The sequence below is a fragment of the Macaca nemestrina genome, chromosome 11 (genome assembly GCF_043159975.1).
Source record: "Macaca nemestrina isolate mMacNem1 chromosome 11, mMacNem.hap1, whole genome shotgun sequence".
NCBI lineage: Eukaryota > Metazoa > Chordata > Mammalia > Primates > Cercopithecidae > Macaca > Macaca nemestrina.
The window spans coordinates 108,129,243-108,144,758 of record NC_092135.1 but is presented as its reverse complement, the minus strand read 5'-3'; the positions used below and the strand labels follow the sequence as shown (position 1 = coordinate 108,144,758).

The window sequence follows — 15,516 nt, the reverse complement described above, 5'->3', positions numbered from 1 at the left end:
TCCCATTTTAAGTATATTTTGATGAGTTTTGACAAATGAGTGTACCCATTTGACTTCCACCATGGTCAGGATATAGAACTTTTTTGTCACCCTTTAATCCCATCCAGGTCAATTCTCCCCACCCCAGCCCTAAAAAACCACCGATTTGTTTTCTGTCATTATTTATTAGATTTGTCTTTCTCTAGAGCTTTATATACATGGAATCATACAATATTTATGATTTTGTCTGGCTTCTTTCAGCATACTGATTGAGACTCATCCTTGTTGTTTTATATATCAGTAGTTTCTTCTTTTTATTTCTGAGTGGTATTCCATTATATAAATGTGCTGTAATTTATTTATTTTTATTTTTTATTTTTTGAGATGGAGTTTCGCTCTTGTTGCCCAGGCTAGAGTGCAATGGCATGATCTCCGCTCACTGCACCCTCTGTCCCCTTGGGTTCAAGTGATTATCCTGCCTCAGCCTCCCAAGTAGCTGGGATTATAGGCATGTACCACCATGCCCGGGTAATTTTGTATTTTTAGTAGAGATAGGATTTCACCATGTTGGTCAGGATGATCTGGAAATCCTGACTTCAGGTGATCTGCCCACTTTGGCCTCCCGAAGTGTTGGGATTACAGGCGTGAGTCACTGTGCCCAGCTCTTTATCCTTTCAAAGGTGATGGATCTTAGGGCTATTTCCAGTTTGAGGCTGTTGTGAATAAAAGTGCCATGGATATTCGTATACACAGGAAGTCATTTTGTTCCCCTTTAGTCATGGGCCAGTTCTGTTCTCTGTTGTACTTAGCCCTGGTTTGAAGATTTTTATAGGTCTTGCTACCTACCTCTACCCTTTGCTTGTCTATAGATACTGGTTAAAGCTAAGTCTGTCCTGAGTAGGGATTATCATGTTTAACCCTTCTGCTTCTTCTGTTTCCCTTTCTAAACCTGATCATACAAAAAGAATTAAATATACTGGAATATAACAGTGGGGGACGGTTTCTCAGGGCATAGAAATATAGAGAAATAAATAGTACAAGCTAGGATAGGATGGGATGGGACGGGACGGGACGGGACGGGATGGGATGGGATAGGATAGCTTTCTATTCTGTGAGAGGTAGTGAGGAAAGAACTCTGGCTTTGGAGCCAGTCAGGTCTGTCTTCAAAATGGGCCATTTATTAGCATAAGAATCTAGGAATACTAATCTCACTGAGCTTCATATTTTTTTTCACCTGGAAAATGAATATAACATTCACTTTGCGGGATGTGAAAATTAATTTATCCAGTCAATAAATATGCGTTGAGAATCCACATGTGACAGAGCCCTGTCCTAGGCTCTGGGGATACAGCAATGAGCAAACCAGCAAAAGTGCCTGACTTCATGGAGCTTATGGTCTAATTTAGGGCGATAGACAACAAAAGTTAAAAAATCAAAATCTATGTTACATTAGATGGTGATAAGTGCTATGGAGAAAAAGTCACGAAGGGGGATAGAAAAGCCCCTTTTTGGCTGTGAGTTGCTTGAAATTAAAGATTGATCTTTCTCCTTTATCTCTAGCATTTATCACAGTGTCAGCTATACTAAGTGTTGCATGAATGTGTTTCTTGAGTGAAAGGAATGACTGAATAAAAACCAGTGTTGAAGAGAGAAGTTTATCTCATGAAATCGTTGTAATACTGCTTACCTGGACATTTTTACAAGCTTCCAGATAGGTAATTATTATGTCAGCAGGAATGGTGCCCTTTACTTCTCCTTGTTCTTGCTGGATTTTAAAGTGTTCTATTCTTACCACTGTTACATTTTTTTCTTGGAAATCAGAATGCTTTTAATGTACCTTCTAAATAATATGTCCTTGATTTAAAAAAAAATTAGCTACATGCACTTTTCAGGCTGTTGCTGAGTAATATAGAAAATAATTTGGCAAATGATTCAGTATGTCAATTTTTGTAATAAGGAGAACTGATATTCTATAGTGTCTGGAAAACTGGCATGTATATGCTACATATAATAAAATCATGCTTTAGAACAATATTCAGTGTCAAGGGATAGTGTGCTTAATATGTAGCTAAATGGGATTTTAAAAACAGTATGCACAGTGTCATACATATAAAATACAGCAGGCTTTGCATATGATTGTGGTTTTCTTCTTTGTGCTTTCCTATATATTTTATATCAAACCCGTATTATTTTGTTAATCATCTCCCCACATTCCTATTAAACTGAATATAAAAGGAATAGGGAAAATGTACATGTATGACAACTTGATAGATTGAAATATTTATTTAAGGTCTGTAACATCTGGCAAGCAGCAGGGCTGACTAGAAGATAAAAGAATTAATCTGGAGTGGCCAGGTGCAGTGGTTCACATCTGTAATCCCAGCACTTTGGGAGGACAAGGTGGGCGGATCACCAGGTCAGGAGATCTAGACCATCCTGGCTAACATGGTGAAACCCCATCTCTACTACAAATACAAAAAAAAAAAAAAAAAAAGCCAGGCGTGGTGGTGGGCACCTGTAGTCCCAGCTAGTCAGGAGGCTGAGGCAGGAGAAAGGCCTGAACCCGGAAGGCGGAGCTTGCAGTCAGCCGAGATGGCACCACTGCACTCCAGCCTGGGCGACAGTGTGAAACTCCGTCTCAAAAAAAAAAAAAAAAAAAAAAAAAAAAAAGAATTAATCTAGAGTATTGGAAACAGCCTACCTCCCATGGCTATGTGATGAACAAATTAGAAAATATATGTAGAAATGCTGTATGAATTACTATTTCTGTAATTACAAAACTTAATACCTTTGTCATACCCTATAAACTCCATGACAGGGACTTTACTAATATATCTTCATTAGCCATCACAAAACGTGTTCAATAAACATTTGGCAAATATATAAATATTTTGTTTGGTAACAAAAAATTATTTCACAGAAAACTGTACCATCAAATGATTTGATGTCTCTACAGTTCCCTCAAGTTAAAATCTGAATTTCTGTCATTCAAGATTTACTCAATCTAGTTGACAACGTACTTTTCTACCCCGCAAATATTCACACAACATCTCCTCAAATCACCCAAGGACACTATCTCCTGAACTACTGATGCCTTCCTCCCCTCTCTAAAGTATTTTAAATATCCAACTCAAATCCAGAATTTTCCTTTGATCTATCTTAACACATGCTTATTAGACGTCTCGAACTGCTAATTAAAAAAACAAAACTTTAAAAAATTTTTTATTCATTTTTGCATTTCTCTCCCCAGGGACTAGGACAGTCCTTTGAATATGGTAAATATCCAATAAATACTTGCTGATTTAATTATTTTTCACAACACATCATTAGCTTACAATTTTTATTACAATGAAAGTAAATCAATTTCCTAAAATTCTTCCCTTGCCCCATATTGAGGTGCAATTATTCAGTAAATTTTTAAAAATTATCTCCAATAAATGCAGCTGGTCATAAAAATTATTTCAGTAATATCACAATCTACTAGAAGAACCAGGAACAAGTAATTTTGCAATTTTGCAATTCCAGTTATCTATGTTACGGATTACGCTTTGTTATGACTGCAGTTCCTTGGATTTCTCCCCTCTCCCGCCCCTGGGATCTTATCCAACTGATAAGGTTAAAATAATGGCAATCATCCTTCTGACTTAAAAAGCCTATTGCTCTTCGTTCCTTAAATCATTTCATGTGTAAATTAGGTGCTTAGGAAAGGCTGTGATACAACATCTAAGAAGCTACATTTAGAGTTGTTTAAAAAAAAATCTAGTTCGTGGCTGGGGAAGTGCCCAGGTGCAGGTTTGTTTTGTGGTGAGTGGAGCGCGGGGTCAGGTGCAAGACGCTCAGAAGTGTTTTTGGGTGTCGCTGGCCAACTATCTCCACATAAACTCCGTTTATTTATTTGACAGTGTTACTACAGAGGGAAGTCCAGCGCCACTCAAACCAGATTTGTAGAGACTTAAAAATGCTTTCTCTGGTGTTTTTTTAAATCATAAAACCACCCTATTGGATCCAAGGCAAATTTGTCACCTACTTCAGGTGAGGTCAGAAAGAATTATGAGTGAATTTGAGCGCACGGCCCAAATAAAAGCAAACGCTTGCGCACTTCACAATTGTGAGAAATCTCTTAAAACTCGTGCTTGGAGCGGCGGGCGAAAGCCGCGGACGCCAAGTGTAGTCGAGGCCCCTGCGCGGGCGGCAGGGAGTGAAATCGACTGATTTTTCCTCAGCATTGTTTTCCTGTCACGGAGGTACAAAAATAGCAAAGCAGGGGTGGAAAGTCTGCCGGCCGTGTTTTTTTTTTTTCCCCTTCCCCCGGGCTGGCACTGGGAAAGAGAAAGGAGGAAGCGGGAGCTGCGTGGAACCCGCCCCAAGGGAGCCGAGGTAAGCCCTGCAGCAGAGTTAAGGGCGTTGTGCTCCTGCCACTTCCAGAACACTCCGAGCCGCTTCCGCAGGCCCCGCCCCCTGCCGGGGTTTCCCCGCCACCCGCTTCATTTGCATGGCGCTGCCCCTCCCCCGTTGCCATTGGCCGGCGCCGGGCCCCGCCCACTGCTCCCAGATCGCGGCGGGGTTCCGTCCCCCCGAGCCGCACGGAGCTGCGGGCAGCGGGCGGACTGTTAAACCGCGGCGGCGGCGGCGGCGGCGGCCGGGGCGGGAGAGGGGCGCGCTCTGGAGACGAGACAGCGGCGCCCCGGGTGGGGGAGGCGGGCGGGCAGCTAGAGATCACCTCAGCAGCCCCCACCACGGCCGGACCGAAGGTGCGGCGGCGGAGGGGAGCCAGGGCGCCCCAGCAGGCGAGTGGCCGGCGTCTCAGCGGCGGGATGACGGGGGTGGGTCTCCCCTCTTGGGGAAGGCGGCAGCGCGGGGAGGGGAGAAGACTGCCGGGTGGACTTGCGGGTCAGGCGACCGACCGGCAGCCCCTTCGCCCCCCGAATCCTCTGGGCTGCTGGACTCTGGTCTCGGCACGGGATCGCGCTCTAGGGCAGGGGTCCGACCGCAGCCAAATTTAAACGGCTAAACTTAACAGCCTTGGCAGCTGGGGAGGGAAGGGGTCTAGGGAGGGGTGGGGGCGGACCTAGACGGCGGTCACGTGGGGGGTGGGGCTTGGCAGACCTCCCTTTTGTTTTGGCTGGCGCGTGCGCAGAAGGCAGAACACGTGGTTTCCTGGACCCGCCTCTTGCCTCTTCGGCTGAGCCTCACCCATTGCGGGTGTGGCGACGGATCTTTTGAGGCAGCTGTGAGGCGGAGCAGACTGGATTTGATGAGACCCCTGTTTTATTTATTTCACACTTTCAGGAAAACGTAGATTTGGGCTTTAGAGTTAGATGGGATCGAGCAGAATCTAGCGCATTATTGAGGGATGGTCCTTCCAAGTTTGTGTCACTTCGGTGTGCTGAGGAAGGGACCCGTCTTGCTGGAAAAAGTGAGACTGCGTGGTGTTTGGTAGCAAGAAATACCAGGCGGTATCCTGGCCGTTTCAGAAACCGCAGGAAAAGAAAGAGCCTGGCTTTGCAGCCCGGAGGGCAGGCACTGGATGGACGTTCTCGTAATGTTTTCTTACTCTGGGAGAGTCCGTTTTTGTTTGTTTATTTGTTTGTTTGAACTGTGGTAAGCACATTGCGTTTTTGATTCCCCAAACATCAGGACAGTCACGTTCTGGCGAGGTTTAAGAAACAAACTTCCTTCGTCTTTAGCCAGTTTGCTTAACTTAATCTGAGTTTGGGTCAGTAATATTTTTAAATATTGCTGGATGAGGCAGGTTTGTTAGCGACAAAACCCAAGTGAAATGTTTGTGAGCACTGCAGACAAAACTGCCAATTTCTGACTAGGAAAAAGTGTCTCTAAAAATAATTCAGTATTGAGAAAGAGGCTTAGTAGTGAGTGGTCTCTGCCTTTCCCGTTCTTAATAAGTAGCCATTTCTTTGGGTTAGTCACCTCTCTGATGTCAAATTTGTTTCCTTTTTGTAAAGTTTCATAGTATGGTTTCTGTCTTAAGAGATTGTAAGAAAGAAGAAATCCCTTGGGTTAGGAAAAGTGATTCCTAATCTCTACCAATTGCTAAGTAGTGTTATTTTTATAACAGAACTCCATTTTTTTTTTAAAAGCCCGCATGTTGGGGAAATTAAACAATGAATTAGTCATGAAATAGAATATATTTGATTATCTTTAAAATCTGTTGTAACTATTATCTTTGGTTCTCCCTCAGTTTCCACCTACTTATTCAGATCAGTGTCTGCGTCTGCAACCATTTCCTCATGGTTTTAATCTACATAGATTATTCTCTCCCGCATAGATTATTCTCTCCCTACATAGATTATTACTCCTGTCTGGAGTAATTTTTTATGTGAAACTTCTTAATCCAGGCCAATTCTCTCACATTGACTTTTAACATTTACATTTTAATTTCGTTTCGTGATGTGCATTTGCAAATAGCAATTGATTATTTTGTTAAATATTATTTATTATAAAGTAACTTGGAAAATAGATGAGTGCAAATAAGAAAAATAAAAATATTTTGTACTTTAAGTATTTCTGTATGCATATATATGTATTTTTCCTAAAACTGAGATCATATGGTATTTGCATTTAACTCAGACGTTCCCATATCATTAAATATTCTTTGAAAAAATATTTTTAATAGCTGCCTAACATTTCACCAGGTAACTATCGTATTTTAAATTTTTTCTATTGGCACATATGTGAGATGTTTCAGGTTTTGCTAGTGTATATTTCACTACAGACAATATCCTTTTACATAAATCTTTGAAATTTCCCCCCCTTAGATTTGTAGAAGACGAATTACTGGGCCCAAAAGTCTGTTTTTGTTGTTTGTTTGTATGTGTGTTTTTTAAGGCTCTTGTGTCATCACCAAATTACTTTACAGAATGTTGTATTGATTTACACTGATCTAGTGGTTTGCGTGTGCCTCCCATTATGTCTTTATCACCTAGTCTTAGGCTTTAAAACTAAAAACCTTGCTTTAATTTGCATTTAAAATTTTTCACTCTAATCTGTGATGTATCTATTTTATTTTTTAACTTATTGTAAAGTGCTTGAGAGAAAGAAATATATTTCATGTTTGACATGCTGCAGATCACTTAGTGGGTGCTCAATAAATACTTGCCAGTTGGTTAATATTTATCTTTTTTGTCTGTGGAAGATCAGGAAATTGTCTTTTGCTTTTTGTTTTACTCAGTTTACTAGTACATTGTTAGTAGTATACTATTATTGTTGGATTCATAACTTTTACTACTTTTTCATTCAGGTGAGGCCTCAGTGATCTGATCACAGTTGTCTACTAAAAGGTCAATTAACTTCTCATAGCCCAGCTGCTGCATTATCAGAGAGATTCATCCAATTTTGATGCCATTTATCATGATACCTTAGATTATTTCATTTCCTTTACTCATTCATCTGTCTGCTATGGAATGAACATAAAGTTTCACTGATCAATGTAGTTTCACTTGTAGCTTTTACTGTATTTGGCAAAAAACGATGCCTACTGTCTAAAGTTCCTTTATTATTGAGATTGTTCTTGGTAGCTCACCTATTATTGCCGATAGCATCCATTATGCCCTTTAATCTACCACATAAATCTTATAAATACTACATAATCCTTGTTTTCATGATGTTTTTCATGCATTCGAATAATCTCTCCATACCCTTATTTTGTCTATGTAGTATTAGATGGTAGTTGGAGGAGGCAGAGAGCTGCTTTCTTCAGGTATAGAATTGTGCTTAGGGTTGTTTACTGATTGGGTTCATCAAGATACAAACAAAAGATTGGGGCTGCTTGCAACAGGAGTGACAGTTATTGGGCAATTAGCAACTAATTTACTAATTTTAAAGCATATCTCTTGTATCTCTATCCTTAAAGCTGATACTGCATTATAGTACTTCAATGGAATAATTTACATCATGATGACCCTGAATCATAAATACAATCTTACATTACTTTTAGTATGTTCCATTTAGAAAGGCAAGGAAGATACATAATTTCCAGGAGATTTCTACCTTTCTTTTTCTTTTAAATGTTGTTTTATAGGGACTTTTCACTGAATTGTACTCCTTATTCCCTAATCATGTGGGATAAATAAACACCCAGCAAATTTAATAAAAATGGTACTATTAAATGTGCCAGTAGATAGTCTATAATAAAAATCCAAAGACTATTCATAATGGAAATTTTAAATACTTAATGTTATTTTTAGGTTCCTAGAAACATTTCTATATGGACGTGAAAATTCAGTAATATTGAGACTTTGTTAATATTTTAAAAATATTTGTGAACTTTTGTTTATATAATATTGAGGCTTTGTTTCCAGTCCAAGACAATTCTCAAGTGTGTTATTTTTATTTAAACAATTTTTTATTTGGCAGTAGGTCATTAATCAGTGTTTATTCATGTGAAGTTGAATTGAAGCCAAAGTATATAGACCGAGTAAATGTGATAGTGTACTTCTACATGTAGATTTTTGGATCCAAATTGATACAGAAAAAAATGACTTCATTTATATTCCTATGAGTCATGCACTTACAAGTGAAAAGTAATAATTCTGCTTGAAGTATGATCTGTTTGATGTGTTATGTAGCCACCCAAGTGGCTTTATCTTTAATTAAATTCCTTTGGTCTTCAAAGAGAATTCCTTTTTAGGCATAGTTTTCGAAGTGGAAGAAGTTCTTGCTTATAAAACATCATTGAATATAAAGTACTGAGCTGACTGAATCCTAATCATGCCAATTACTGCAATGTTTTCTGCAGTAAATTGAGAATTCCTATAAAGTGGCATGAAGAAATCTTGAAAACAACACTGTATTTTGTATTCCTACCTTCCATTAATTCCTGTATTTTTGAGGAATGAAATTGTACCAGTGTGAGGTCATTCTTTTTTTGTTTGTTTAATTGGACTTTTCCCTGCTACAATTCAGAAACTTTGAATCCTCATGTATTTTTTATTTATTTTTAAATTTTTGTAGAGATAGTGTCTCTCTGTCACCCAGGCTGGAATGCAGTGGCACGACTGCACTCCTCTAGTCCCCTTATAGTCTAGTGATAATGTTTAAAAACTTCTCATATTTTGCTAAAAGAATTTGTCTTTTTTCTGCTCTTTCTTTCTTTCTGTGATTAGCCTAGGTTAGCTATATGAAACATTTAGGTCACAAGTGTGGAAATAATTTATTATTTGACCCTACTTCAGGGTTCTCCCCCCTCTCAAAATACTGTTGGCAGTCTTTTCACTTTATTGTAGCATTAAGTGTAAATCTACTGTCTTTCTGATATTTTTTCCTTGTTTGTTTCTTTGCTGTGCATTTAAGAGAGCTGGGATTATCCAGATTCCAGTTAAAAGAATAAATTTAATGTTCAGGGGCAGATTTGGATAGGGTACTTTCCATGGCATATATGGAATATATGTATGCATTCTAGAATATAAATCAGAATCTGGAGCAATATTTTAGGGGATAGGAATTCAGATTTGGCCTTTAATCTTTAATGTACATTCTCAGGAGGAAGAGTGGTTCTTATATAGATTATCAGTTTCAACTCTGAGCGTTGAGATTAGCGAATTTTTAATTTTTCTTTAGGAAGTTTGTCAAAAAGTATTTGAAATATGTGACCTATGTATTAATTTGTAAAGCTCTGATTATTAACTGTCTACACCAACTCAGTAACTATTGACTTGGTAATTATCTCACTGTGTACATGCTCCTTTTGAGGATAATGGCTTTAATGTATTTCATGATGTCCAAGGGATCAGATTGCATTTAATTAATACAAAATTTATAAATATGTATGGTTGATAAATCTTTAAAAATATAGATTAAGCTCTAATGGAAAGTCTGGAGACAACAGGGCAAGATCTTTTATTTGTAGTACAGTAGTCCATCTTTATTTTTGGGGTATATGTTTCCAGATCCCCAGTGGTACCTGAAATCTCAGATAGTACTTAACCCTATATATACTTTATTTTTTTCTAACCATACATACATATGATCCAGTTTAATTTATAAGTTAGGCATAGTAAAAGATTAGCAACAACAGTAGTAGAACAATTGTAACTATACATAAAAGTTGTGTGAATGTGCTGCTCTTGCTCACTCTCAAAATATCTTACTATACTGTATTCACCTGTTTTTGGATTGCAGTTGACCACAGGTTACTGGAGCTATGGAAGTGAAACTGCTGATAAGGGGAGACTACTGTAATACAATTTCAGAACAATTAATAGTAACTCATGCTTTCCTTGATTCACAATGAACGTTTTTTGGATTAAACTGTAGACCCAAAATTAGAATTTTTGGTATAGATTTAACTTTATAGTCTATCCATTGTTTTTATCAGATTAATTTAATTTTATTTATAATAATTTCAGAGCAACCAATAGCGACTAATGCCTTAATTAACAGTGATTGTTCTTTTGATTAAATTGTAGTCTAAAAATTAGAATTGATGGTATAGATTTAACTTTACAATCCCCCCTTGTTTTTTATCAGATTAATTTTATTTATAACAAATTTAACCAAAAACCAAAAAAATTGATTCTAGTTTTTAAAAATATTTATTATTTAAAGACATAAGCTTTGTCTTGTCTTACTGAAATTCTCTCTGGTGTTTTTTAATAAGACACTAAAAAAAAAAAAAACAGAGGTACACTGAGATTGGAATTGCTTACTAGAGGATTATTTACTTGATAGACTATCTGTAACAGTTTTATAACAGACTGGTTTTTGTTTATTTGTTTTGTTTTGCCGTCCATAACACTTCTGGGCTGCTGATGTGCTAAGGAAGTTTTCTTTTTTTTTTTTTTTAAGTGAAATTGGAATGTAAGTTGAAAATTCTGTTCTAAAAACATAAAAGTATCCCAGCACTTTGGGAAGCCAAGGCGGGTGGATCACGAGGTCAGGAGTTTGAGACCAACCTGGCCAACATGGTGAAACCCCGTCTCTACTAAAGATACAAAAAAATGAGCTGGGCATGGTGGCACGCATCTGTAATCGCAGCTACTTGGGAGGCTGGGGCAGGAGAATCACTTGAACCCAGGAGGTGGAGGTTGCAGTGAGCTGAGATTGTGCCATTGCACTCCAGCCTAGGTGGCGAGACTCCGTCTCAAATAAATAAATAAATAAAAGTAAAATTTATACCCAAGAAACATAATTGGTTTTTGGATTATCTAGAACTGTTGCCTATTGACAGAATCGAGATTATGTATCTAGTTGCTCTCTTTGAAAGAGTACTGATATATTTTCATAACTTAAGTTTTGCTTCTTAAATTCCGTAAACTTGATATTTTAGTTTCTGTGTGTTGTGACAAAAAGTTTAATTCTTCTTTCCAGTTTTCTTCCTTCTAGGTTCTTTGAAGTTCTGCATCATTAGACTAAATTCTTTTAGAAAAGGGACCTATTGTGCCTAAGTATCCTGGGTGTATATGAAAGAAATAATCATCAAAGATGATGGTGGTGCCTAGAGTAATATAATGAAGTATTTTGGTAGTCATAAAGACATTTCTTAGATTTAGCAAGGATCCAAATACTCCTGCCCAGTTATGTGTGTAATTGGAAACCTAAATAATTAGAAACTGAGTATTTATAGGAAGATCAAGGTGATTTTTAGAAAGCTATTTGAGGATTTATTTTCCATAAACTTTCCGTATAGCCTAGAATACTATAGGTGCCTGAAAATATTAAGCAATATATTTGGCCAAAAAATTGGGGGACTGAAATACAACAGTCGATAATTGATCCCTGGTTATAAGGCTTGGCACAAATACAGAGGAATAGAAAATATCAAGATGTTTATATATTGATTACATGTTGATATATGATATTTTATATATAGGATGAAATTAAATTTAATTTTTCATGTTTCTTTTAAAAATATGTCTAGTAGTAGAAAGTTTAAAATTACATGTGTAACCACGTCATATATCTGTTGGACAGTTACATTCTATACTAATGTTTCCTAATTTTTTTGCCTTGAGACTCCTTCACAATAAAATATCTCATGAACCTTCTTCCCTGAAACTTTAAAATAATTTTACCATTTTGGGTAGTATTTATTCAAGAAATATTTATTATGAGCCTGCTATGTGCCATAAACTATTCTAGAATACCATGACGAGTGAACACATAACACCTGCCTTCATGTAGCTTTTGATCTATTTGGGGAAAATATGTGATGAAGTAATTTCTAGTAAAAATTTTTTAATGGACTATTTGTTGTAAGAACACTTTTGTATATAAATTTCAGGTAATACAATTTTATATAGTGCTTCATTTATTAAGTGATAGTTTGGTGTTCTCTGAGCTTTCTGGATATGTGGTTTGGTGTCTGACATTAATTTGGAGAAATTCTTAGTCATTATTGTTTCAAGTATTTTTTTCTTTTCTTTTTCTCTTCTTCTGGTATTCCCATTATGCATATGTTACACCATTTGTAATTGTCCCACAGTTCTTGGTTGGATATTCTCTTCTTCTCCAAACCCCCTGCCATCTTTGTTCTCTTCCCTTTTTAGTTTTGGAGGTTTCATCTCTTCAAGCTTAGTGCTTCTTTCTTCCACCACGTTCAGTCTACTACTAAGTCCATCAAAGGCATTATTTCTGTTGCAGTGTTTTTGATTTCTAGCATTTCATTTTTATTCTGTTTTAGAATTTCCATCTCTCTTCTTACATTACCTGTCATTTGTTGCATGTTGGCCTTTTTTTCCATTAGAGGCCTTAGCATATTAATCATAGTTGTCTTAAATTCTTGGTCTGGTAATTCCAACATCCCTGCCATATCTAATCTGGTTCTGATGCTTGCTTTTTCTTCAAACTATGTTGTTTGCCTTTTAGTATGCCTTGTAGTTTTCTCTTGAAAGCTGAACATGATGTGCTGAGTAAAAAGAACTCTAGTAAATAGGCTTTTAATAAGATGTAAGGGTAGAAAAGATGTTCTGTATGCCAGTGGTAAAGTCTGTCTTTCAGTGAGCTTGTGCCCTGGGCTGTGAACTTCACTCCTGCTTCTTAGTTTTTCCTCCACTTAGATAGGATAGAATGGCTAGAGGCTGCTGGAGTTGGATATTTAGTTAATATGTAACTTTTTAAAAGCAAGACTTCTCAATACATTCCTTAAAAAGTAATATTGGCCTTGCCGTCTTCACCTTGCTTGACCTCTTTAGCATTTGACAGAACCAACCATGTTATACACTTCTAAACACGTTGGTATATTGATTTCATACACTTCTGGATTTCTTCCTATCTCACTGATGATCTTTTCAGTTTTCTTTTAGGGCTCTTCCTCTTTTATAGCTCCTCTTCCTTTGCTCAAGTAAATGTTAGTAAACCCCCACATTTTGCCCTGGGCTCCTTTCTCTTCTTTGTTTATACCCACTCCCTAGGGTAAATACTATTTATATGCCAGTGACTCTGCAAAATAATCTCTCTAATTATGAATTCTTGCTTGAACTCCAGACTTGTTTTTATAGCTGTTTCCACTTGAATGTTTAATAGACACTTAAAAAGTAACATATCCAAAACAGAAATTTTTATGTTTTTCTTCTTCAACTTTCTTTCTCCCTGAGTCCGCCCCCTTTCAGAAAATAGCACCACTGACCTGACCACCCAGTGCTCAAGCCAAAAACCTAGGAGTCATCCTTGATTCCTTCCTTTCCCTTAATTCCTGTTAAGTGTTTGTCAAACGTTGTTGACTCTGTCTTGAATTTAATTTTTAAATTTTTATTTTTTTATATATGTAAATATATATACCTGAGGCACTGAATTTGGGGGTAATATATTACACAGTAATAAATAATGAATACACTTGGATATGAACACCAATTCTTCATATCTATTGGATATATCCAATTAGTCTTAGATAAAAATATATGTGTATATATGTTTTTAAAAATAGAGACAGGGTCTCACCATATTACGCAGGCTGGTCTCAAACTCCTGGGCTCAAGTGATCCTCCCGCCTTGGCCTCCCACCATACTAGGATCACAGGCGTGAGCCACCATGCACACTCATCGTCTACCCCATAAATATATACACCTTCTTTGTACCCACAAAAATTAAAACAAATTTTTTAAAAGAATTTTTATGCTTTTCAAATCAGTATTCCTCCTTACTCATTTTGCCTTTAACAAATTGTCTATCTGTATAAATGAAATAATACCTAAAAAAAATAAAATTTAAAACTATATCATGGTCAAAACCACCATTCAGCATTAATCTGAGTGATAAACTCAGTGACTTTCAGTAATATGCACATCTGATTTCTACTAACTCTTGAACACATTGTCTTCTGAATATATATGTCAGAGGTTCCCAGCAGTACTATTTTAAATAATTATTTTTAAAAGTTTAGTATTTAATTTTTAGGAAGTCCAATTTAGCAGCGTTTTGTGAATAATGCTTTTGGTATCATATCTAAAAAAATCTTTGCCTAAAGCAGTGTCACAAACATTTTTTCTAATTTTTTTTCCTAGAAGTTGTACGGAGTCTGGCTCTGTCGACCATGCTGGAGTCCAGTACCAAGATCTCCGCTCACTGCAAGCTCCGCCTCCCGGGTTCACGCCATTCTCCCACCTCAGCCTCCTGTAGCTGGGACTACAGGCGCCCGCCACTACGCCCGGCTAATTTTTTGTATTTTTTTAGTAGAGGCGGGGTTTCACTGTGTTAACCAGGATGGTCTTGATCTCCTGACCTCGTGATCCGGCTGCTCGGCCTCCCAGAGTGCTGGGTTTACAGGCGTGAGCCACCGCGCCTGGCCAATAGGTCTGACCATTTTTATATAAGGTAGAAATATGTATTCAGGTTCCCTTTTTTTTTTGCCTATGGATGTCCAGTTAGTCTAGAGTGATACGATTTAAGAAACAAGGCTTTCTACATTTAATTGCCTTGGTATCTTTGTCAAAATAATCAGGCCAGGCGCAGTGGCTCATGCCTGTAATCCCAGCACTTTGGGAGGCTGAGGTGGGCAGATCACCTGAGGTCAGGAGTTTAAGACCAGCCTGGCCAATATAGTGCAACCCCATCTCTACAAAAATACAAAAATTAGCCGGGCATGATGGCGGCTACCTGTAATCCCAGCTACTCGGGAGGCTAAGGCGGGAGAATCACTTGAACCTGTGAGGCAGAGGTTGCAGCAAGCCGAGATCACTCCATTGCACTCCAGCCTGGGCGACAGTCTCAAAAGAAAAAAAGAAAAAAAAAAAAAAAAAAAAAAAAAAGGCCATATGTGCGTGGGTCTGTTCCTGAGCTCTGTTCTTTCCATTTGTGTGTTTATCCTTTTGCTAATGCCACACTGTCTTGGCTACTATAAATTGGGAAGTAGTGTGAATCCCTCAACTTTGTTCTTTTCCAATTTGTTTTGGCTATTCTGGTTCCTTTAACTTTCATATAAATCTTTGAATTAGCTTGTAGATATCAGCAAAATGTCTTGCCAAGATTTTGTGCCTAAACTTGTAAATCAGTTTGAGGAGAATTCGCATCATAACAATATTGAATAGTTTTATCTGTGAACATAGTGTAATGCACTATTTAGGTCTTGATATTTTTATGGGTGT

The 15,516-nt window shown here is 37.6% G+C and overlaps 1 protein-coding gene across 5 annotated transcripts in view; it reads left to right on the top strand.

Annotated features, from left to right (window-relative positions):
- Positions 1-4,335: 4,335 nt before the first annotated feature.
- Positions 4,336-15,516, top strand: part of LOC105481132 (KAT8 regulatory NSL complex subunit 1 like) — a 139,366-nt gene continuing 128,185 nt past the window's right edge. The window contains exon 1 of one of the 5 annotated variants that reach the window (XM_011740455.3): positions 4,336-4,356. The gene's annotated coding sequence lies outside the window, so the exon portion shown is untranslated. The other 4 variants (XM_011740451.3, XM_011740453.3, XM_024792641.2 and 1 more) reach the window with 4 other exon arrangements.